This window comes from Vicugna pacos, chromosome 4, assembly GCF_048564905.1.
Source record: "Vicugna pacos chromosome 4, VicPac4, whole genome shotgun sequence".
Classification (NCBI taxonomy): Eukaryota; Metazoa; Chordata; class Mammalia; order Artiodactyla; family Camelidae; genus Vicugna; species Vicugna pacos.
Genome location: NC_132990.1, coordinates 19,393,134 through 19,419,698, shown reverse-complemented (window position 1 = coordinate 19,419,698; position 26,565 = coordinate 19,393,134). Strand labels below are relative to the sequence as shown.

Genomic DNA, 26,565 nt, shown 5'->3' with positions numbered 1-26,565 from the left:
TTAGGAATGTGAAAACATAAGGCCACCTGGAGCCATTATGTTCCCATGAGTGCATGTGTATGGGTTTCACTCAAGGTTAGGAAGGACAGTAAAAGGGCAGAACCATCAGGATAAGACCCCTGGATTACCTGAGAGACACGATTGTCCATGGCTACATGGGGTGTGTGCCCTGGGTATGGTAGCTCATCTGCCTGGAGGGAAATGGAGACTCAAGGAAAGAAATTTGCTATGTTGTTATTTTTCAGTTATCTACCAGAATGACTGGGAACACAGGCTTGATGATAAAAGACAGAAGATAATAAAAAAGCATTTGTATTCAATTTTGGAATGTATTGCTGTATTTACACTTGTCTAGGGGGTGTGCCTATTTGGTAATTCCCTTTATAGAACATAGAAGCCCATTCTGTTACAACCAGGCCCTGTTGGAGCTGTTTCCTTGTTCCCTTCAGCTACTTGCCTCTCTCTGACTCTCTGTCTTGTCTGTTTCTTTTCTGTCTATCTGTCTCTCTTGTGTTACTTTAGTGGCAGGGTTTTAAAAGGCCATGGTCCTATATACTATAAACACACATTTAAAATACTGACTGAGTTTCAACTAAGCAGGTGAGATTCCAAGCGTTAAGCTCGGATTTTCCGAAACAATCCAGTTAACACACATGACAGCACATGTCAAGTCTGTCCTCACACAACTACTGCAAACATTAGACATCACAGTCCCTTCTGGACCATTTTCTTTGTCAACAGTGGTTTCAGTTCTACCAACAGGTCCCGTCCAGATTCAGTTTTCATGTGATGGTAAGCCTACTTCTGCCCTATTTTGTCTGCTGGCCTCTCCAGCCCTGGTAATGGGAAGGTTCTTCTCCTGCTATTGTCCTCACAACAAACTGTGGGAAACGAAGATAAGGTTTTCTTTAAGAGCAACAACTGAACACACCGCACAGGTGTCTATATTTATGCATCCCACGACGGAAGGAAAACAACTTGTCTTAACTTGCCTGTAAGTTCAGAATCCCACCCCAAACAAACCAGTCCTGTATTTAGCTTGTGTAGACCTGGCATGCTCTTATCTGAGGACTCAATCTACTGAAAAAGCAAAGCACAAGGCTCATAGACACAGTGATTTTCCCATCCTGAAGCAGCTGGTACTGTTCTCATCCCACTGCTTCTGTTCCTTTGCTGCATAAATGCATGTCATTTGTGGGATCATTTGTCCGGATTTCAGTTCAAGTAGAGCAGTCACCATTCGTAGAGAATGATACATAATAATATGAAATACTTTGCCTTTGCCTCAAAGAGGATTGTCTCTGTGTCGATGAAATAATAAATATGAGAATAACAGTGACCAGTATTTATTGTGTATTTACCCTCTATCAGCACTGTATTGCGTGCTTTATTTAAATTACCTCATTTTGTCCTCACAATGTCCCTGTTAAGTACATTCTGTTATAATCCTCAATTTACAGATGGGGGCACTGAGGCTTAATGGGGTCTGTTAATCTGCCTCACAGTAGTTAGGGCAGAGCTGGGATTTGAGCCCAGGAGGAATGACTCCAGAACTCAAGCTCTTACACACACCCACAGAACAACTGCTGAAGACAGATCCGAGGCAAAATTCCTTGAATAGAGGAGCAGTGTGTGCGAGTGAAGCTGTGGTGCTTAAGTAGGGATAGACATGAACAAGGTTGGCTGGGGTTAATCAGGATGGGCTCACTGGCCATGATCAGCTTAAAGGAGGCACAGGAGATGGGAAAATAGTGTTAGAGAAGAGAGGAAGGGTAGTCAGCGGTAAGGTAGATTAAGGTGGTGGAGGGGATTCAAGGTCCAAGAAAGAAGTTGGAGACAGGAGATGACAGTGGAAACATGCCTAGTTTACGAGTCACTTTAACAAATGGTGGGCTTTACTTTTTAGTAGCAACATTCTAATCCTACAGACTAATGGGAATCTATTATAATCAACTATTTATAAAGGCTCCCATCTCCCTGATGGGTAAGGATTGGGTTCCAACTTGCTTTCCAACAGAATTGAGGTTCTGATCTGAGAAGTCTTCTTCTCGTTGTACTTTTCTTCTAAGCATCTGGAACTTATTGAAGAAAGTGGGACACACCTATGTTTTTAATTTTGGCAACTAATATTAATTGCCATGTCTTAAAAATTATAAATTTTCCTTTTATTCAAGTCTTGTTTGAAAGCACACTAGGTATGTATATAAAGATAATAACTGCGAAAGTATAAAGGTGTCCTTCTATAGTTAGTCCTAAATTTTATCATTTAACATGTACTTGACATATTCAATAAAAGGGTTTATCTGCTATGACTTTATTAGAGTAGATAACGTATCTTATTTTCAGGTACATTTTATCTTGGTGCCAGTGCATTTGATACTAAGATAAAATGTTAATACTTAAACCAATGTCAAAATAGAAGAGAATAATTTTTATGTTGGAAATGTGGTATATAATTTTATTTAGGGTTGAATCATATTTTGAAATATATTCCATAATAGAAAAACTATCACATTTAAAAATTACTTTACCCAACTCTTTAATAATACCTGCTTGCCTTTAAAATCTTGGACTATTCCATTGAGGACAGAGTATTATGCTTTTAATTGTTTAGTCTTCTGATCATATGAATTCTTTTCATGTTTCATTGTAGTCCTATAAAGCATTTTTCTTCAAAGGAAAAATGCTGTGAATTTACAGTGCTTTTAGAAATTTAAAATCTGTTTCCTATTTTGTTGATTAAGACAGAGGAGCATTGATTGTGAATAAAGAACATGCTATGTTGAAAAGAAAATTAAGGATTCTGATGTTTCTCTGCCAGATAGCACAAAAACTAAGAACACCACAGGAATTTTTCAACATTATTAACCTCTTGACAATGTGTGGGTCGTATAAAGGACAAATGAATGTTTTGGAGGTACCAAGAATGCCAATTTTAACAGACTGTCCAATGACTGTAGATAAATATTTGTGTTCCTGGGGATTATTTGATTTTTATCAAAGCAAATTGAATTGGAAACATGGCATGTATTAAGTCATTGGTCCTTATTGTCTAATTCTTTTTCCCATAGAAGTTTCTATGCACTGAAAGAGCACTAAGTCATCAGTTAGACATACCATGTAATGATCCTTATCATATCCAGACAAAATAAAAGGCTTTTAAGAAGCTACTTCACAAGACAACTGCATAGCTTTCCTCACAGGAACTTGTTAAACAAATAATGATTATTAAAGCTAGTGGGTCAATCGCTTACACCAGTTAAACAAGAACAATTCCAAGATGTCTAGCCCATTCCACATTCCATGTGACTAACTATGGTATCCAGAGCTTGGAAAATACCCAGGCAACTCACAGTAGCTTTTCTTAAATGCTTTATTGGCACTGAATTTTAAGGAAAGTGATAAAATTAGATTTATAGAGGGGAGTCTTCAAGGCATACCCACTGTAAATGCTATAAGTGGTCTCAATTGTATCTGAAAGTTGTTTTAAAGCACCCAAAGCTGAAAATGCTGCAGATTTAGCTCCTATCTATATTAGAGTTGGCAAACACATACACACTAATTATTGATGTGGAGGTTTATTGTATCCAGTGAGACAAATATACTAAGAGTTTTGCACAAGCCACCAATAGAGAGGCTCCTGTGAGTTGGAATGATTAGCTTTTAAAAATGTGTCACATTAACCCCTTCCTTATACTTATACTCATGCCATGATCAGGGTAGAAACAGAAGAAGGAAGATTTAGAGTGGAAAGACAGGAATAAGAGATAAGAAGGACATGAGTTCAGCCAGACAAAGAGGACTTCGGCAGGTCTGGGGTCAAGTTCTGTGTTTGTTATCTAATACAGGTAGGAACAGCAGTTACTATAATAGCACACAAGAGCTAAGTTCAGGAAGAGCAAGGGAGAAGACCAGTTAATACCCTAAGTCCCTGTTTCTTAAAAACAGAGTCTGGAAACCAGAACTATGGAGCTAAGTCCAATGCCCAAAGTAAGAGATATTAGAATACTGTGTCAGTATTCTATACCCAGGCAAAAAATCTGGGTCACAGAGCCAGGGGCCTGGGACACCAGCACTAAGAGGCAACTAAGGCAAGTGTTTCTACATTCCCTGCTTAGAGTCCAAACTTAGGAAGATTTTTGGAAGGCCTGAGCCCAAAGTTTTATTTTTTCATTCAATTCATATTTACTGGACACTTACTGTATATATCAGGCACTGTACGAGCAGCAGAGACTATTATTGAACTAGGCAGACATATTATTACTTTTTAAAGGAGACACCCAATAAATTAGTAAATGAAGAAATGGATAAATGACTCTAGAAGAAAATAAACAGTAGAACTAGCCTAAGAATGGGAGGAAGTTGTTTTAGATAGAATAGCCAGAAAAAACATCTCCAAAAAGTGATATTTCAGCATGAGAGTGAAGTTTGAGAATGAGCAGACATTTGAGGAACAGGAAGAAAAAACTAGTGGAATGGCCTGGAGGTGGAAAAAAAAAAAAGGACTTGGCACATTGAAGAGATAAAAAGAAGCAGATTCAGAGGATGGTGAGCAAAGGAGAGAGTGGTGTGATACGGGGGTTAGAGAATTTGGCAAGAGCTAGATCATACAGTTAGAAGAGCAAAGCTTTTGGCAGAAGAAGGCAAGAGCCAAGTAATCTAACAACTGATTTGAGATAACACGCTGTTTTTATAGTTGTAAACTGGAAGGCTGATTATGAGGGACTGAAAATTCTGCCCAAGCAGCCATACCTTGTGAAGAGCTTACTCAGGAAGCTACCTAAAGCAGAGGTGGAAATATGGGGCAGACCACTGGTACCAGATCTTGGTGTTCAAGTTAGTTTCTGAAGAACCCGGGGTTAAAAATTAACTTCAGGACAAAGCATTGCAGTCCACAGGAGTGGTGGTAGTAGCCAGAGGCTTTTTTCTCTGGATGATGAAACTGTTCTACAAAAGACAGTAGGGCAGGATGGTGAGTCACCAAGCGTGGGCTGGCGTAAGGCAGAGCACAGTGTGGGTTAGCCTGAAAAGCACATGAATAGTAGGATGGAAGAAGCACAGACAATATCATCCGCTTCTTGCTTCTGCCATTCACTGGGAAAACATGCTCCGAGCAGCTGCTGGTGCCAGAATGAAGCGACATGTGAAGCCGACCTGACCCCAATCTGATTGTAACCAAGCCTAGCAGATCCCCAGAAAACTTGCAGACTTGAGAGCAAAGCAAATGCTTTCTAATGTAAGTTAATAAGATTTGGGGTGGGCATCACACAGCATTATCACAGTGGGAACCTCATTAATACACCTAGGTAGTTGATGGTCCAGCCAGACTAGAACACATGTCTGTAATCCAGTAATCCAAAGTAATCCAGTGTTTCTGCCCAGTTAGTCTGCTATTCATTGATGCATTCATCACATATTTATCATACATCTACTATGGAAAACAGACCACCACCACCACCACCACAAAAACCCAGACAGTCTCTGCTTTCACAAAGAGCAAATTTCTAGGGAGGGAAGCAGACAAAAACAAGTACATTTAAATCTAATATAGTGACTAACTCTTATAATAGCACACATGTCCTTCTGAGAGAGAATAACAGATGGGGTGAAGGACAGGGGATGATGACCTTGGTGGTGTCCCGGGTGCTGGTGAAGCCGAGCAAGCACCTCCTTCTCTCCCTCGAATGGTCTCGGATATGGTTTCATTTTTTCATTTTTCTAAATTCATGTAGTGTCAACCCAGCTGTATGCCTTTGCTCTAGGCTAACTTGTCATCCACGGTTTGCATCCTATGTGTTCAGAGAGCTCCTGAGTTGTTTTGAAAGTTCATAGAGAAAGGCTGAAAAAGGGTGCATTTTCCCTTTTCCAAAGGGAGCAATTACACACTCTCACTAGAACAACAAACTTAGGTCCTAGGCTGTGCGTGAAATCTGATTTCTCTCAGGTGAGAGGTATTCTGTATATGGAAAATCAAGAGAAAAATGTGATTTTAGCAATACTGCAGGGACTGTGGTCAGCACTGCGCTCATAAAGGCCTTTGTTTTCCGTGTTTTCATTGGCCCTGTGAGAAGCCTGGAGCAGCTCACACACCCATCTGTAGCCATATGAGTGGGACTGAAAAGTGCTGACACAGGATTGCAGATCAGGGCCTGCGGCTTGCCAGGGTAAACTTGTGTAATGCACTGTACATCCCTCCTAACAACAGTGGTTCTTTTGTCACTTCAACAGAGGCTATTAGAACACGAGTCATTAAAAAGAGCTTTAGAAAAACAGGCAACATTTTCCAATATTGTGGCTTTAGGCGATCCCCATAAAGGCTCAGAAGCTCCGGAAGAAGTGAAACATTTCGTGAGTAACTAACAGTAGATGCAGAATCAGAATCTGAATTGATTAGAAGCAAGTGATATTTCAAAATATAATTTCTAAATGTCAAAAGAAGCTCATTATTATAGAGAACTGGATGAAGATTAACTGGATTATTCTGTTGAATGTACATAAATAACACAAGAATACTTTCAAATCTTAAACAGGTCTGGGAAGCTCTAACTTACCAATAAAATACAAATTCAAAGAAACTGGCTTTAAGATCTTTCTTATTTTTAATACACAAAAAAGTGTAATTATAGGAATAAGGATGGGAAAAAGTCCACTTTTCACTATGAAGAAAAAAAATCTGGTTAACATTTTAATGCTGTTTCTGCTAATGTTTTCATCACAAATACTTTTTTTTACATAGTTGAACTCATAAAGTACATGTAATTTTGTGTCATGCATTTCTTTCACTTTCAATATTCTTTAGGAGAGATCAGGGGTTGGCAAGCTATGGGCCAAATCTGGCACACTGTCTGTTTTAGTGGAACACAGCCACACTCGTTCATTTTCAGAATTGTCTGTGACTGCTGTCATGCTACAAGGGGCAGAACTGAGTGTTTGCAGCAGAGCCCACGGGGCCCACAAAGCCTAAAATACCTGCCCTCCAGCCCTTTCTAGAAACAGTTTGCCAACCTTGAGGACAGACATTTATTTAGAGTCACATGTGAACGATACTGTAAGGCTCTTGTAAACATATACTCAAAGTTTACACACCCGTGCACAGTTTCACCAGCATGTGTCTGATGAGGCTATTGTTTGATTATCTGTAACCAGATATATATATATACACACACACACACATATACATATATATATCTCACCAGCTATATATTATATAATTTGAAAGTTGTACATTTGAAAGTTAATTATACAGTTGAAATTTAATATACATTTTAAAGTTATACATTTGAAAATTAATAGAGAATAGTATCATATCTCTTTTATACTTTAATTTTTATTTATTTCTTTGATTTGCAGTGAGACAAAATAATTTCCCTTTTTTTGAAACACTTTTAGTTCCTCTTTTATCAATTGCCTTCACATGGCTTTTGCCTATTTTGAAATGGAGTATTCTTTAAAAAGTAAATCTATAAGGGCTGTACATTGATTCAGAATACCAACCTTTGTTTATTGTTTTCCCTTTGAAGATGGTTTTTCAGGTTTTATTTTTTTCTCTTTGAGAGACCTATTTTGAAACTTGTAAGTTACTTAATCTACATACAATTTTCTCTGTGAATTCTTCCAAAGCTTCTGAGTTTAAATTTCTCCAGTATATCATGTTTAGGAAGTATCTTGTTATTTTTAATTTTTGTAATAAAAAATTATTTTTTAAATAAAAGGGGATTGATACTTAAATTTATCAAATGCCTTTTCAATGTCTACTGATTTTTTTCAAATAGTTTATTTTTTAGAAAGAGTTTGGGGCTCACGGAAAAATTGAGATGATAGTATAAAGAGTTTCCATAAACCCCACACCCAGTTTTCCCTATTATTAATATCTTACATTAGAACTGTATATTTATTATAATTAATGGACCAATATGGATACATTATCATTACCTAAAGTCTGTATTTTCTGCTTTCTTTAGTTTTTACCTAACATCATTTTTCTGTTTCGGGATCTCATCCAGAATGACACATTACATTTAGTCATCATGTCTCTTGGGCTCTTCTTGGCTGTCCCAGTTTCTCAGACTTTCCTTGATTTTAATGACTTTGACAGTTGTAAGGAATACTGATTAGATATTTTATAGAATGCCCCACTAGTAGAACTGTTCTGGGGTTTTTTCATGTTTGGGCTGAGGTTATGGCTATTTGGGAGGAACACCACAGAAGTAAAGTACCATTTTCATCACACCATATCAAGGGTACATGCTATCAAATGACGTATCACTGTTGATGTTGACCTTCACACCTGGCTAGGGCGGTGTCTGTCAGCTTTGTCCACTGTAAAGTTACTCTTCTTTCTTCCTTTCCATCTTGTACGCTTTGCAATGAAGTTACTATGTGAAGTCCACATTTAAGGAATGGGTGGACAAAAGTCAAAACTCACAGAAACAGAGAGTAGAAAAGTAGTTGCCAGGGGCTAGGGGATGGGGACATAAAGGTTAGTATAAGGATATAAACCTTCAGCTATAAGATGAATAAATTTTGAGGCTTTAATGTAAAACACTGTGACTATGGTTACTGGTACTATATTGTATAATTGAAATTTGCTAAGAGAGTAGAGCTTAAATTCTCTCACCCAAATCAGAAAATAATAAATGAGTTGTTGGATACATTAATTAACTAAATGGGTGGAATCTTTCCACAATGTATATATGTATCAAATCACCAGGATGTACATTTTAAGCATCTTACAGTCATAGATGTCAATTAATACCTCAAAAAAGGTGAAATTTAAGAAAAAAGCATCTCAACAGATTAAAAAATGAATAAATAGGAATGGGAAGTTTTTCTCCCTCTCCTTGAGGATGGAGTACTTACATAAATTAATTGAAATTCTTCTGCATGGGAGATTTTTCTCTACTTCCCCATTTATTCAATTATTTGTATCAGTATACACTCATGGATATTTATTTTATACTTTGGGTTATAATCTAATACATCTATTTATTTTGTTGCTCAAATTGTTTCAGACTTGGCCATTGGGAGCTCTTTCAGTTGGCTCCTGGATCTGTTTGATTTACCTCTATCAATACAGGTGTTTGTTTTCTGTTTGTTTGTTTTTTTAAAGAACTTTCTTCATTTCTGGTACTACAAGATGCTCCAGGCTTATTTTGCCTATTTCCTCCCTCAGTATTAGAATCAACCATTTCTCTAAGGAGCCCTGATTTCTTTAGTTAGTTTTCTGCTATCAGAAACCAAGATTTAGCCAGTAGGCATGCTTATTGCTACTACCTACAGGTGCTTCTAGGACCTCTTAGCTGACAGAGCAAGGTAATGTATGTGCTAAGCCATACATATAGACACATACATAAATATTTCTCTGTGTAATCACCTGTATCAAAAGCAACCTAAACACGAATTCACACCTTTGTTTCCAACTCTAATCCATTACCCCTCATATATTTTAGCTTCCACTGGCTGATCTGTATGCTCCCACTCCAACAGTGAGAAACCCTGCTCCCACCATCTGCCAATTCCAGTATATACAACGAGCACTATCAGAATTGCTAACCCAGCATCCCTGTAGAAGACAACTTTATCAACTAGCCAGAGTGCTTATGTGCAGTACCTTTCACTTTAAGTCATGGAGACTCCATTCATTCTAAAGTTATTTTATTTGTCCCCTGATTTTTAGCACTAATTCTACTGCATTTTCTATACACATTCACTTCCTGTTTCTGGTTGTCAGTCGTGAAATTGACATGGTATATGTGACAGGTTTTCAAATTTCTTGAGGTCATAAAATATGTATGTACACATATTTATAATAATGCCTTAATCAAGCAGAAAAGCTGATATTAGATTGCAGATAGCAAACAGTATGAAAATGTTTATGTATAATGAATCACACCGATATATGCAAAGAAGTGAGGTTGGACGGAAGTTGTGGGTTTTATAATAACATATTTCTCTTCCTTTGAATTTGCTGTTCTCAGCAAAATGAGTGCAGCTTCTATACCATTAACTTTCTGCCATGGCTATTGCTTGTATTATATATGATAATGTAAAGATTTATGTGGGATTTAGTCTCAAAAATCAGGTAATACAAATATCAAAACATAAATATCACAGACATCTCATGCTAAGTCATCTTATGAAATGCTCCAATCAATAGAACGCCAAGCAATAGACTGATTATCAGTGAAGTATCTGGCTTTGTTGAGGTAGTCCTCACGTTAAAAATGCAAATAAGGAACAGTGAATGTAAGTGATTCTGAGATAGCACATTTAAAAATCATCCCTCTAAATTTCCTGCTTTTCACTATGATCTCTTTACTCATTATTTTTCTTCTTGCTTCAATTTGCTTTCTAGTTTTGTTGGTTGTCTATTTGACTATTTAGAAATAAAGTGTTATACTCCATCAGACTTACAAGTTACATGTTGGATTTAGACATTGAGACGATTACTTGAAGTAGAAAATGACATTTTGGTGGTGACTGAATTCACGTAAAAGCTTTTTGAACAGAACAAACAAACCAATAAGCAAAAAATACAGCTCAGCTCATTGAATACACTTAACACTAAGTCACACTACTGACATTATTTTTGAATCACAAAGCATATATATAACAGACATGTAGAACTTAGTGTTTATTGAGTTAGTGAAGGCATGAACAATATCTCGCTTGACACAATTCTGCATGTGTAACATTCCTCTCTACCTTTAATAATGAGAAAGTTGAGGCTCAGCAAGATTAAGTGAATTACTTGACGTTATACTGTTAAATAAGTGCTGAGGTCAGATGCAAGTCTAGGCCTTAATCATCAGAAGGGCAAGTCTCATGTCTATGTTACTAATGACAGTGTCAGCAGTCCTAGCAGAGTGGTACATAGTAGCTGCTCATTAAGTATCACTGAGCAAAAAAAAAGAAAAGGGGTGCTAGGTATTCGGAGAAATATAAATTTCACAGAAGAAAAAACAGGTAAGTATAGAACTTGATAAATGTTCAAATAATAGCTAAATAGATGCAGAGGATAGCACAAAACCTATCAGAACTTATAAACTCTGAAACTAAAGGCTTTTATTTACTCATTTCCATTTTACATCACCATCATACGAAGTGATAGACTTCATTGCTTTCAGCATTTCAGTGGCATTTGGTTCATTTCTGCAGAAGTTCTTTTCACACATTATTTTTAAACTTCCTTTATGTTATTTTTCAAAAGTTCTCTTTTTCAAGTACTTAACATCACTTTTTCTTAGCATGAGAGACAAGATTTTCCATTTTGTTGCATACATGTGTGTATAGGGAGGGAGTTCTATTTTGTTTTTTATTTTTGATGTCTTCATTTTCCCTGCCTCTGATTTTTAGAACCTAAAATTGACTATCATCTCATTTTGAAAGATAAAATGCCACAAAGATAATAATTTAGAAAATGAAAGTGAAAAATCGCATCAATTCATCCTCTACCCACCTCCTCGAATATAACCACAGTTAACACATGAGTTGATTTCTATTTTTCAATGCATATACTATGACTGGTTTCATGATCCATTCATTGGCCTAAGTTTGAAACCACATTGATTCCATCAACAAACTCTTTATTCCCTACTAAATGACAAGTAACACCTAAAACTGGATACTTTGTTATGATATCTTTGAGCAAATTATCAATGTGAAGCTTTTTTTTTTCAACTTTCCTCTGTTGAGTCACTATCTCAAATAGCTCATTAATTCTTTCCTTCCCTCATCCCCACTGACACTGCAGTAGTGCACAATCAGCTGTAGATGAAGTCTCCAAAATGGTCTCCTGTATTTCACCATTCTATCCTCTGCCTAATTCATCTTCTTCAGTATCTCAAGTGTAATCTTCCTGCAACACAAACCTAATTGCAGCTTATTGTATTAACCCTTATCTACTAAGTCACATGTAGAGACCGTGGCTGACCACCATCTTGAAGGCTTCGAGGCAGATGGGACTTATGGTGTGTCTGAGTGGTGCAAAGATTATTGGCTGTATGAACCACTGCTGGACTCCTGACTCACATCCACTTAGCCTTGTCTCTAATGTCAATGCATGTGCAGTGAGCAGATTGGCTTACCTCATGCTGACATATCCTCTCAAGCACTGGATGTTTTGTGCTTTTGCCTTCAGGTTTTTCCAATGCCGCAGTTGCCTTTGGGAAGCCCTCTGTTTCAGCAGGTGTGTTCAGTCTGGAAGTATATAGGAATTTATTTGCCTCAAAGTAAAGCTCAATGAATGCAGGATATGAGCTATAGGGGAAAAAAATCATCAATCCTCAAGTAAACAATTCCAAAAGGTATTCTACATCCTCTTTAGAAGATTCCAGGCAGCACTGAGCACCAGTTGCCTGCAATAGAGATTTTAATAATGCATCTGTGTATTTGCTTTTCCACTTTTCCTCACTTTTCCCACTCCCTCACTCCTGCTCCCTGTTTACAAATTCTTGCTTGAGGCACTACTTCTGGGAAAACCCAAGCTAAAAAAAGTCCTTAAATCCCAGTATCTCTGTCTTCCCTTTTCTACCCTGTTTTATTCTGTGTTTCCTTCTGGCTTCCCTGTTATATGCCAAGGGAACCAATGGAGAAATAAAAGGGAAGGACCATCAACGAATAGTTAAATAGAATTTCTACAAGGACTTAAGCTGTCAATTGACAGGGTCCACTGAGTAGCCCAAAAATGGTTAAAATAGATTATTTTGAAGTTTTTCTCCAGGAATAGTCTGTTTTTATTTCTGCATCTGGTGTACAGCTGTCCTCCTAAGATTTTTCTTTATTATTCGTATGTGCCGAAACTATTTCTTACACCCTATGCTTTCTTTCTTGAAGCACTTCCTCAATAGTCTTAGAAACAATTCATAGAAGGTAATTTTTTGACTCCTTGAATATCTGAAGAAGTGTTTCTTTTCCCCCTACATGATTGAATAGATATGGAATTACAGGTTAGAGATTATTTTCTTTAAATATTTGAATGTCTTGTTTTCAGTGTCATTATTGAAAAATCCAGAGCAATTGTGTTTAGAATCCTTTACATGTGATTTTTCACCCTCTCTGGAAGCTTACAGAATCTTCTTTAGTCCCCAGTGTTCTGAATTTTCAGATAAAGTGCCTTGATGAAGGTCAGCTGTTTGGTTCTGATCTCTGTGTTGATGTTTTGTAATTCTTGGATGGCTTTAAATTTTTCAGTTGTCTTTTAAATAAACTAAAAGAAGAAGAAAGAAAAGAGATGGTCTTTATATTTACCATTTCTACTTACTTTTCTTCATTCTTTACCGTGACTATGAGTTTCCATCAGACATCCCTTTCTTCAATATGAATAACTTCTTTTAGGGCTGACTAGCTGAGTAATACATTTTCTCAATTTCTGTTCATCCCAAAGAAGTCCATTTATCTTCATTTTCAAAGGCTATTTTCACTGAATATATAATGCTGGTTTGATAGCTTTTTAGTTTTTGTTTTTGCCTTTTAAAAAAATTTTCCATGCTTATACATGCTTTATTGTGTTTTGTCTCTATTGCATCTGATGAGAAGTCAGACATTACTTGCATCATTGTTCCTCTCTGTATAATGTATTAGTTTCCTTTTAGCTGCTTTCAAGATTTTCTCTTTCTCTTTGTTTTCAGTAGTTTGATAATGATGTGCTTAGGTGTAGTTTTCTTTATATTTATCCTGCTTAAGACTGAGTTTCTGAAATATGTAAGTTAATGTTTTAAATGCATTCAGAAAATTTAGGCCATTATTTCTTCAAATATTTTCCCTCTCATTTTTTCTCTCCTCTCCATGGAGGACTCCAATTATATGCATGTAGAGTTCTTGATATTATTCCATAGTCATGAGGGCTCTGTTCAATATTTTTCAATATTTTTTTCTTTTAGCAAATAGATCTTAAAGTTCCCTGTCCTGCTCCCTGCCTTTTCCCCCTGAAATTTCCAATCTGTTTTTAAGTACTTTCAGGGATTTATCACTTAAGACATTATATGCTGTAGTTCTAGAATTTTCATTTTTTAAAAATAGTTTTTACTTTTCTGTTGATACTTCACATCTGTTCACTCTTTACAGTCATAATTTCTCTTAAGTCTTTGAACATATTTATGATAGCTGCTTTAAGTCCTTTTCTGCTAACTATGACATCTGGGTAATTTCAGAGTTTGTTTTGTCTTGAATACTTTGTATCTTGGCTCTAGGTCACATTTTCCTTTTTCTTCTAATTTCTAGTGATTTTTTATTATATACAAGGCATTGAAGATAGTTTGTTGTAGAGATTTTGGGGTCTGTTACCTTTGTCAACAAGAATGTTGACTTTGTTTTGGAAGAGGGGCATCAGCTGAAATCTCTGCTTAGTTTTTTAGCCTGTCAATGGTTGCTCTCTGCTGGGCCATTTGTAGTCTCCTCCATGTGTACATCGTTCAGTAGTTAGCCAAGGATTTGAAGGAAGTTTACATGGAGTCTGGGGGCTTTCTCTGTGGTTTCCCCCTTTTCAGGGCTTTCTCTGTTTGATATCGAGTCACTTTGGCATCCCTGAATTCCTTCTCTTGATTCCTCAAGTCAGAAAGATAGTGACTTTCTTTATGAACTTCACCTACCATGCACTATATGGGCTGAGAGATGTCCTCAGAAGAAAAGCTTTATAAAAGTAAACCTCACTGTAATCGCCTTCATTCAAGAGTTGAACCACCTCCACCTTGGACTCCTTTTGGTTGTTCTCAAGTACCTTCATATAATTGTTTTTCATCCTGGTTTAGAGTTTATAATTGCTATCTGTGGGAGGGTTAATCAAGTATTCAGCCATTTCTAGAACCAGACTCTAGTATTAAATAGCTTTTACCTTGTTATGTATCTCTTTAAAAATCTTCAGTGGCTCTTCTTGGTCTAAAGAATAAAAACAGATTCATTAGACTGAATGCACACTATTTTAAAATTTTTCCCCACAACAGATTCCATATTCCAGCCACACTGAACTGGTCTCCATTCTGTTTCACTCTGCTCCTTTGCTCATACAATTCTTGAGAAGAGCATTTCTCCTATATTTGCATGTCCAAATGCTGACTGTCCTTCAAGATCTAAGTCAAATGTCAATCCTTCATGAAAACTATCCTTAGCTCTCCAGGGTGAAGTGACCCCATTTCTACTAAACAGTTTTTATAGTTCATTATTTCATTCATTTAATAGGCCACTCAGGTGTCAGAAGTCATAATGAGCACACCGGTTTAAAAGATGGATAAAATATAGTCTCTGTCCATGAGGAATCTCTGTTCCCATAGTGATAGAGAAACCCAAGTTAACAGGAAGGTGGTAAGTGCTCCAGGCAGAGGTTGCTGTGGGAAGCTCTGAAGAGGGAAGGCCAACTCAGTCCAGGGTAGTAGGGACATCTCCTTAAGTACTCCTAGACCTGAGTCTTGAACAATGAATTATCTAGATTAGATACGTGTATCAGGAGAAGAACATTCCTGAAAGAGAAAACTACAAATCTGCAGGCAGAGAAGTATGCATGAATATGTTTAGAGAAATGCAAGTTATTTATATAACTTACAAAAAGTATATTATGTGTAAGTGGAAAAAATCTAGTCATCCTTTCTCCTCCTCCCCCTCCCCCTTCTTCCTCATCCTCTATTACAAATACTTCTAAAAATACAGTATCTTCTCTTTAATTCCCCTGTTACTATCTTAGTCCAAATCACCATCAACTTTCAATGGACTTCTGAAATGCTCTTCTAACTGGTTTCTCTGCTTCTATTCTTATGCCCTTGAACATCAGTCTTCACTCCACAGCCTAAGTGATCTTTGGAACATGTAAACAGGATGAAGTTGCTATCCTGCACATAATCATTCAATAGCTGTGCATTGCACTAAAATAGAGCCCAAATTCCTTGCCATGACCTCCCTGATCTCCTTGACCTCCCACAAGATATGGGCACTGCCTACTACTCGGACCTCATTTTTTATACTTGTCTTTGGCCTTAATGTGCTTCAGAAGTACTTGGCCTTTTCTTCAATTCTCAGACACTCCAAGAGTCCCTCTACCTGAGGACATTTACATTTGCTATTCCTCTGCCTAGGATGCTCCCTCTTAATTTTTATAGTTGGTTCCTTCTTGTCTTTAAAGTCTTTGGAAAAATACCCCCTCTGAGGGAACTTCATCTCCTCAGTTACATCCTTGCTTTAAATTGTTCAGATCACTTGTGATTATTTCAAATTATTTTATTTACTTGTTTAATATCTCTGCCACCAGAACCATATGCTTATTACAAGCAGGGATGTGCTGTAATTTCTTCATTCTGCTCTGTATCCTGGGAGGCTGACTTCTAAGAGCTGCCTCAACTGGGTTTCCCTGCCCTCTGGCTTCCAACTGAGTTCATTTAAGTAGAGATCAGAGGGCAGGAGGAAAGGTTTAGTGATAGCTGCATTTTCCTACTGAAGGTCATAGCTTCTTTCAAGCAGTCCTCTGCTACAGCTCTTCAATTCATGACTGTTTCCTCTCTGATGATTTAGGCCTATAGGGGATAAAGTTGAATTATTTGGTTTCTCTTCCTAGCTGTTGCCAGCCTCAGGATGCTTCATTTTCCCCTAATGCTGTCCACATCCTCATTAATAGATCCTTCATTAAACGCTCTTTAATTATCTGTTTCAAGTATGCCATTGTTTTCTTTCTGGGACCCTGAATTTTATTCTCCAATGTATTGACAGTACTTAACAGAGAGCCTCATACAGGTAACAATCATCAAATTTTCTGAATGCATGGATGAATGATTGAGCTCTTTTGCTCTGTACTCAAAATCTATTAAGCTGTAAACTCCTTTAATATTTTAAAACCATGATTCTATTTTTAAAACTAAACTTGTTGAGAGCATAGTATCTGTGTATTTCATATATATATATATATGTATATATATATATGTATATATATATATATATATATATATATATAGTGAAAATGAGCAATTTTTTTCTTCAAATACTATGTTTGGTTTTTGGAAATACAATGCATTATTTTTAATATTTACTATTTCCTGGGGTCTAAATCGTAGAGTACACCATAACTAACAGCTACTTTTATAGTTGAAGAAACTGAAGATCAGATCTGAAGTGATTTGTTCAAGGATATTATGGGACTAAAACCAATTTTTCCTTTCAGGTCTTTGCTGTCTTGATGATATTAGCTTGTTTCATCAATTACTAAGTGAATCCTCAAGTAGTTCTTACCCGAGAGCCACCTAACCTATTAACCACCCTTTTTTCCCCGGCTAGTTGCACAAACGTGCCATTTCATTCTGGTAACCAAAGCTCTTTTAATCCAGAAAAGATTCAGGAAGCAGCTGCCACTGAGTTCAGTCTTTGACCAGCTTCCTCCTGGTAGATAGAGGCCCAGTTACACTCTGGACAGGACTGAGCATCTCCTCCTAGGTGCTCTGGCCTCCTGGTAGATAGTGGAAACTGTAGCAGTTCCCCCAGAGCTCCTGCCCCTCCAGATCACTGGCTGGGTGACTACCCCATCCTGGCTTCTCCAGGGTCAGCCCTCCTCTGTGGTCCAGCTCTCTCAGTCAACCCTGTGGGTTTGTACTGGTACATACAGTATAGATAGATGCAGGAATCATCTATATAGGATGTTTTTCATCCTAATTAATTGGCTGTGTGTCTTATTATGACCTGCTTGTGGGCAAGGACTGAATGTTAAATGCTTTGACTCCTTAGCAGAGTGTTTCAGTACTTATCAATCATTTAATTCTACTGAGTGAAGAAGGAAATTCTTCAAATCATGAACTTTATATCAACATCATCAAAGTTATAATGATAAGCTAGCTCATTCTAGGTATGTTCTGGGTTGTGATACTAAGGGAGTAACTTTAAAACTCGGGATAAATTCAATAAAATTACACATTATGGTTACAATGGTGTATACATATATATGTATGTAGGGGTGATAACTAAAAAATTAAAATAGGTGGTGTAAGTGTAGTAAAGTTACTGAATAATTTTCATTTCTTTTGCTTTTTTAAAAACATTATTTTTAAAGGATATGTGAAATCAATACAAGGTTGGAGGAAGAAAACTTGGAAGAAAATGATAGGTGAGTAATGATAACGATTAAAGAGCTGTGATAAAGAGAGTTAGAAATCGAGTGGTTTCTGGCTTGGAGAATTTGAAAAGTGCCTTGTGTGAGGAGGCTGATCTACGAAGGATGATGACCATCTCTGTTAGGGACCAGACAGGAGGCAACGGGCTTAGGTTACAGCATGAGGGATTTAGATAAGAGAAAAGGAAAAATTTTCAGACAGTGAGATTTGATAGACACTGGAATGTGTAACTGGGGAAGCTTGTGGAATTTCCTTCTCTAGAGGTCTTTTAAAAATAGAACAGCATCTCATCTGCTTGAAGGATGGACTCTGTTTGACCTCTCAGAGTATCCACTAAACCCAGGAGGTACACACACCTTAGAGAAGAAAGTAAGTTTGAAGGATCCTGGGCAGCTTGTGAACTGAAAAGAGAGTGAACAAATTTTACATTTAATTTGATTTATATATGTCATAGATGTAAATTAAGATGTTACAGTTCTTTCTTCTCCATTTAGTTGAATGTTTTCATTTTTAAGCCCTGGAGATTAAGGGTTTAAGTAAAAATATTGTAGGGATGGAAGGAGGAACTCTTACTTTACTTTAGAGCATATTTTTATGGGAGCACAGGTAAAAAGAAAAAAATATTTTGGACATCTCTGATTTTGATTTTACTTCCTATTCTAAATAAATTTCAAAAAATACTGGCCTTTCTGTTTTAATATTTTTAGGGTAAAATTTAAAAAATTAATTTAGTCTAAATGTTTCTTTCAGTGTTTTTGGCAGAACTGGTATTCCAAACTGGAAGGGGTTTTCTGTATTTAATTTCCTCTCCGGAAGTTTACCTTCAGAAGTCCAAGTGTAAGGTCAAGCCTTGGGTTGCCGGAAATGGTAATGTCCTTTACTGTCTGAGCACCCAGACAGTACTTAATGAAACATCCTACTTTGTGGACATTGGTAAGGATTAAAGTACTTTAACTATTTCCTCTTAATTTGTGATTTGTGATTTCTATATTTGGTCTTCGAAGACTCAGAAATAAAATTACATGTAAGTAATAGCTGTGTTCCCTGCATTCAGCTCTAACTGCAGATTTTCAGTTATAGGTGATACCCCTCTTTTCCTTCCTAAAAACCAAAATATATTGCAGCTCAAAAGGGATATAAGTTTTAGAACTCACTATCTACTTCAAGCAAAAACAGTTCCAGGATATTCTAAACTTGATTTCTAACTCTGTTTTGTTGACCTGAGAACATTCACAGGTTAAAGCAGTAAATCATAATATCCTATATTCGTAGAGATCTTCATATTTGTCCAAGTGCTTACTCAGCTAATATCTAATATGACCTTAATAAGAACCTCATGAATATCATGATCTTTCAGATGGAGAAAATGGAATCTTAATAAGATGTAACTTGCCCACGATCACAAAACTTGAAAACGCAGAGATGGAACACTTCTAATTTCAAAGCCTGTGTCTTTTCCACGGCATCATGCTATGCTGTATGTGAAAATCTGTGATTTGCTGGTGTTTTATTATTTTCACCATTGACGAGATCCTTGCCTCTGATTCATTCGGAACCAAAACCACATTAGAGACCATTACATTAGTGTTATCACCAAACAGAAAGTTGTGCTAGCATTCTCATGGAGTAAAACACCAAAAGTGTTTTAAAATTTTGCCATTCCACATATTAAGTCATGTAAATTTTTGATAAGGCACTTTGTATGGAGATTACAACCTATTCCCTTTTTTAATTTAATTTTTTATTGAAGTGCAGTCGATTGACAATGCTAGTTTCATGTGTACAGCAAAGCGATTTAGTTATACATATACATATTTTTTCAGATTTTTTCCATTATAGCTTATTACAAGAAATAGAATATAGTTCCCTGTGCTATACAGTAGGTCCCTGTTGCTTATCTATTTTTCATAGAGCAGTGTGTATCTGTTAATCCCAAACTCCTAATTAATCCTGTCCCGATTTCCCTCTTGATAACCATAGTTTGTTTTCTATTTTCATACAACCTATTCTAATTCATGCTAGCTGTTGATTATTAAGCAGCATTTTGTTTTTATTACAAAACTTACTTTAATTACTGCATCAGTCTCTGACAGAATGCTGAATACAACTTCTATATTCCCAGCTCTCTGTCCTGGGTGTCTTTAGGGTACAGTGGCTTTATTTCCTTCTCTAACATTTCGGAAGTTTGTTTAATACTGACTCAGAGGAAGCATTCTAGCTGAGTCCTCACATGGTCTTGTTTACAGCTCCGGAGTGCACATAATAGATAAGCTACTGATTTCCACAAGACCCCCGCACTTCCTGGGTGTGTGGGTGTGTGTGCTTGCGCCTGTGAATTAAGATTGTGCAATCTCCCTGCTAGCTGCATCAAGTTGCAAAGTCATTTCACATCTCCTAAATATTTCTCTAGCAAGCCTAATTTCATAAACCAAAACCATTGCATTTCACAGGAGGTGTGCTGGTAACTAATAATTAACACTGAAAAGTCCATGAGTTTGTAACAAGATCAAGCCTGATATTGAGGCAAGTAGTAGAGAAATCTGCCTAAGGAAATATTCTGAAATAAAGCTGCAAATGGCCATGGATGAACACTCTTTCATCTGCAGTATCTCTTTCCTTGACTGTAATGATAACTATCACTTATAGAGAGCCTAGTTATGTGGCAAGAATTTTGTCAGCATCATCTTATTTGATTCTAACGGTAGCTCAGAAAGAAAAGTATGGCTAAAGCAATTTACAGAAGAAAGGAATCAGAGAATTCAAATCATGTGTCCTGTGTTGGCCTGATCTCTATTTGGTTTCTTTTTTGATGTTATTTTGTATGAAATTTAATCATAGGTTATATACGTTATGGTAGAATTTATTAGAAGAACTACCTCTGTATATTAAGGGGGTTTAGGCTAAAGAAGTTTGGAGAATGATGCTAGTGGGCTGAGAATAGCTCCATCAAACTCTTGACTATTTCAGGGAGGTGGATCCAAGGCAGAAATGTCACACAGACCTCAGATCATTCTTACCTGGAGATGGAGACTGTGTACAGGACTGGGTATGTAATCTGTCTTGGGCACAGTACTGAAGTGATTAAATCCATCATGAACAAGGACTGAACATTAAAAATCCAGAAGCAGGTTTTCTCCAACCAGCTCTTTGCATCACAACTGAGAACCTTTATTATCTCAAGATTTTGCTTAGTAAATTTAGGCATTCCTTGTAACTCTTAGTTTTTAAAAGTCATCATAATTTTCCCCTTTGTTTTCTCTTTCCAGCTGCTGCTGCTTCTGAATTATGAGGCATGCCATGCATCACTTCTGCAGTGGATAGCTTCATTTTTTGCAAAGTGCATGGAATGAAGATTGTGGGGATGATGACTGCAAGCACTGAATGTGTAAGAATGACCACAAGGCACCAGACGTGGGTGTATTTATCCGTTTGTCTCATTACCAAGAGGTTTTAGTTCCAAAAACATATCCGGAAGGATTTAGTTTTGGGGAAGTGGGGAGGGAGGAGTGGAGTAAGGTTTTTGAACTTTTAAACAATTTATTTGCTCTTCCAATTGCTATATTCTATTTTCTTTACATCAGAATCAGAATTCCTTAAGAGACACTTGAGGGTTTTCATACCAGTGTCCATAGGCATTAGAAAGTTGATTTTGAAATTTATTTGGTATGTTAACAAAAAGGCATTTTATTTCAAAGAAAATTGGAAATTGGAAAGTTTAAATTCTAGTTATTAAAATAGCAATTAAGCCTTTCTGTGGCCCAGAAATACACTTGTCTTGCTGGCATATGCTATGCTCCATTTGCAGGCTAATTGTGTTTATGTAGTTCTGTCTCATGTTCTACTTGTCAAATAGGTCATGCAGTTTCATGATGAGAGATAAATGAAGCCCCTTTACAGTCTTTGCAGAGCCGGCATAGGACAGCGGTGAAGATACTCAGTTCTAGAGTCAGACTGCTTGGGTTAAAATCAAAGCTCTGCCTCTACCAAATGTTGTGACCTTGGGCAAATTAGTTAAACTCTCTGTGCCTCAGTTTCTTTATTTGTAAAATGGGGATGATAATAGTATTACCTATCTTGTGGGGTTATTATGAAGATTAAAATGAAAGAATCATGGTAACTGCTTGGCACATAGTAAGAGATTAATACATGTAATTCTTCAGAATTTACATATAGTCATATTCACCTTTTTCTGCTGTACAGTTCTATGAGATTTAATACATGCATAGATTATTATAGCCACCAACACACCAACACAGTAGGGTACAGAATATTTCAATACCCCAAAGAATTTCCTTATGCTACCTCTTTGTAGACAGACACTAGTGCCACTCCTCTCCCTCCCCCTGATCCTAGCCCTGGCTACCACTGGTGTGTTTTCTAACCCTATGGTTTTGCCTTTTTTCACAATGTCATATGAATGGGATCATACTGTATGTGATCTTTTGAGACTGACACCTTCCACTTAGCATAATGCATTTGTGGTAAAATCTGATTTATACAAGATCTTACCTAAAGAGCTGACTGTATGTAAAAGGGATTAGATGAGAGTTTTTTTTAAGGATCATTAAAAGGAAAAAAAATTCAGATTAGTATCATCCAAAAGGAGAGCTTGGCTTAGTATGAGAAAGGACATTTTCAGAGTTATTAAAATACCAAAATAGGATGCATCTGCAAGAGAAAATAATTTCTGTGTCATTATAAGGTGTAGAGACATAAGCTGAAGGGTCACCTGGAAAGCAAGGTGTAGAAAGAGAAAAATGTCAAATGAAAATTAACTGAGAGAAAAGTGTTTGTGTTTGGGGACTTTGAGTGGGGCAAGAAAGGTCACAAATAATCCCAAATAATCTGTAAACGTTAACAATATTCATGTGTGTATCATATGGATGCAAATTAACTGTTGTTGGGAGCAGAGGGGACTTGGACCCTAATTACCTTCCTAGCTGACCTGCACAATTGGGCAGGTTAGGCAGCTGCTATTACAAATGAGAGAAAAGAGAAATCTTCACCAGGATGGGTAGAGAGTGCACAGTGGGGTGAGGGATAGCAAGACTGAAGGAATGGAAGGGGCTGGGGTGGAGGCTGAGCAGACAAAGCTGCAATGGCAGGGTTGGGTTGTAGGTCAATGCACTGCATATTTGGTCTTGGGACAGCCATTATCATCATATGCTATAAATATCATGTGCATTCTCCTAATTTACACACACATACACACATTTATACATACACGTACATTATGTGTGTAAATGTATGATTTTAACTAGATCCATCTTTATTCTGCCAATCAGTTAACTTGCTTCTAAAAAAAATGGGAAGTTTATCACATCAGTTATGATTTTCTGGGCACATAGTAGGGTAATTCCTATGCTATTTAATTTAATCCTTGATTCAATACTCTGTGGAGAAATTACTTTTTCCATTTTACAGATGAAGAGACTGAGGTAATGAGGAGTGAAGTGACTTACAGAGAAAGAGAGACAGTGAATAAAGGCAGAGCCAGATTACGTTCTCGGCAATCTCTATTAATCTTTAGAGTCTAGGCCTTTGCCTTTGCTGGACTTTTGCCTTAGCTTTCACCGGATGATGACAATGGTTGGATTTTGGAGTTTTTCTATTTGAAAATCCATGATCCAGTTTTAAATATGAAGGAAAATATATTTTAAAGTATGTTCTATGGTACTTTCTATTTGTGTCTGTTGTTGTTGTTATTATTATTAAAGGTATGTTAATACCTTACATTCACAGTTACCCACTGAAGTTAGCAGGAAGTTTAGGAAAGGAACCCTAAGCTATGGAAAAGTCTTAGAATCTGAAGACCTAAGTTAAAACTTCAGTTCTGCTCTTTACAGCTGCCTGCTCTCTCTCAGCTTTGTGTTCTTTGGTGAATTCAAAATGCTAATATCAACTTCCCAGGGTTATTTTATGATTTAAATGAGAAAATGTATGGGCAAATGCCTAGCTATGCTCATCACATGGTATGCATTTAATAGGAGGTTGAGAAATTAGATAAAAATATAATGAAGAAGCATCACTAATTTCAAGACTTAAGCATAAGGATAAAGGATATGGCTTTATTTATTTGGACTGTGGCCAGTTTGGGGCTCTGGTCTATGCTTGGTGGTTTCTGAGTAGAATACACAGGACTGTTTTGTTTATATTCAACTCAATCTTATGTATGTAAGTATGAGTCTAGTTAGATCAACAAGGCATACACTGAATGAATTAAACTGAAGTATGGGATGGTATATAGATTTCCAGGAGAGTGCATATCTAAATATATATAACCTTTACACCATTATTCTCTCCTTCTAATTGCTCTCACATTGAGACAAACGCCTCTGGAGACTTCATTACTAAAAGTGAAAAAAGCCAAACTGGGCTGTGAAATTATTTGTCCCTGCTTTATTTCAGCACCTAGTCTTTTCACTTAAACCTCTTCTCTCTGGCCTGAGCGGAATGCAAATGTGAACAGTTAAGAAACCTATGTTCTACTAGGATTCAACGTTCCTGTAATTTCCTGACTGTGTTTGCATTCGGCTGCATTATTCCATTTGAAGACTGGCGTTTTTCACCTTTTTAGGAGCACTGTTTCTACTCTTCATTTGCAGTTCAGTACTACTCACCAAGTGTATTTATTGAACGTTGGCTCCTCCTCCTGTTCCACATGCTGGGACTCGTTGACACAAGGGAGGAAGCCAGGCACGCCGCGGGAGCGAGGACTGAAGGCTGGGAAGCCGGCTAGGAGTCAGCGCCCGGCGGGGCAGAACTGAGGAGAAGCCAGCGTGGGGAAAACTGAGGACTGACGGCGTTGAGAGCAGGGTGCTCAGCTGTAGGCAGCCGTAAAGTTGTTAAAGCAGGAGGAGTGAGGGCAAGCGCGCCAAATTACTGCTGGAAGCCTGGCCGCTGCCTCCAGCCCCAGCTGTGTGTCATCCCGCCTCCTCGCGGCACTGAGGCACGGGCGCGTGCGTGCGTGCGCCCCTCCATCTTTTTAAAGGCACAGGTCACAGCTTCCGATCCCAGAGGCGAGAGGAGCGTCTTTACAAAGCTCGCTCTTTGAAAGTATTTTGAAGGATCGCTTTAAGCACAATATTGGCCCGATTTGTTTACAACTGTGGTGGGGATTTTTTTTTTTCCCTCTTCTACTCACAATTCCTCATAATACAGGTGAGCCAAGTCGGTGGTTGCCAAAGGCACAAAGTAATGAAGTTAGATTTTAGTCTGTCCCGTGCTTCAGTCAAATTGACCACATAGAATTGAAGTTCATTGCAAAATGTTTAATTCTACTAATGATGCAGAGCTCCCAAAAGCTAGACGAAGTCTTTGGTGTGTTGTTTTAAATTTACTTCCGAATAGCTGGCCAGTTGTATAATACTCATCTGTCCTACAAGTGGACATGTTTTCTGCAGAAATTACTGAAAAAAAACAAGGCCAACATATTCAGTGTCTTCCCAATGAATTTATTGTTACATATTTTTACAATATCCTGGGCATTATCAACATTTAATTAAAAAAAAACTTTTATATCTTACAAGAATTTCTCACTTACCTTTAAACCTTACAAGAATCCTATGATGTAGATGTTACTACCTTCATTGTGCTGTGGAGGAGACAGGATCAGAGACGTTAAGTGCTTTGTCCAAGAACACACAGCCAGGAAATAAGTAAAGCCAGATTCTGAATCTCTGTTCACAGCCTCCAGTGTCTTTATTCTCTTTTTCTAGTGCAGACAGTTTTTGTGTAGATGCTAACAAAATACTGAGTGATACAGATGATACACTATATCTGAAATGAATCTACTGTCCATGTTATAATAATCTCTTGCCTTCTCCTGGTTTCTCTCATTTCCTATCCTAGTTTGTTTAACAAGCCTCTCTCTATTCACTAGGTCCAAAATCATAATAACATGATTACGGGCACAGAATTCAACAGTAAGAGGGAGCCATGTTATCAAGAAAGTCAGAAACACACAAGAGTGAGTACTCTGTGAAGAGATTGATTATGTGTCAGGTGGTATATTAAATCTAAAAAAGACAAAATAAAACAATTAAAAAGAAAAAAATGGCTTACTGTTTGGAAAATAAAAAAAAAAGGATCCCAACTGACGCCATAAGCCATACACTAAAGTGAAATCTAGATAGATTAAAAAGTAAAAGTAAAAAGTCATTCAAAACTATAAGAACGTGAATAATTAGGAGAGGACCTCATCTTAGGAGAGGGCAAGAATTTTTAAGCATCAAGGCAATGAAATAAAGCACAGATGAATGTCTATAGTTTTCATTACATAAAAATTTACTTCTGAATATTTATAACATAAATAAAATTAAAATAAAAAAGAGAAAATACTTGGCATCAGATTAAGACTTATTTTTCAGATATAAAAGGCCCTTACAAATCAAAGACAAAAATAACTAAGACTGCAATGAAAAATGGATGAAGGCTATAACTAGACAATTCTGTGAAGAAGAAATATGTGACTAATTGTAACTCAAAA

General features: G+C 37.1%; 1 long non-coding RNA gene across 2 annotated transcripts in view; it reads right to left on the bottom strand.

The window, feature by feature from the left end:
* The window catches only part of LOC140695996 (uncharacterized), an 80,609-nt gene extending 55,774 nt beyond the window's left edge, over positions 1-24,835 (bottom strand). For both annotated transcript variants that reach the window (XR_012071901.1, XR_012071902.1), the window contains exons 1-3: positions 24,698-24,835; positions 14,831-14,874; positions 12,087-12,198 (exon numbers count right to left, since the gene is read on the bottom strand). This is a non-coding gene — a long non-coding RNA (uncharacterized lncRNA). The remainder of the gene's footprint in view (positions 1-12,086; positions 12,199-14,830; positions 14,875-24,697) is intronic.
* Positions 24,836-26,565: the final 1,730 nt, after the last annotated feature.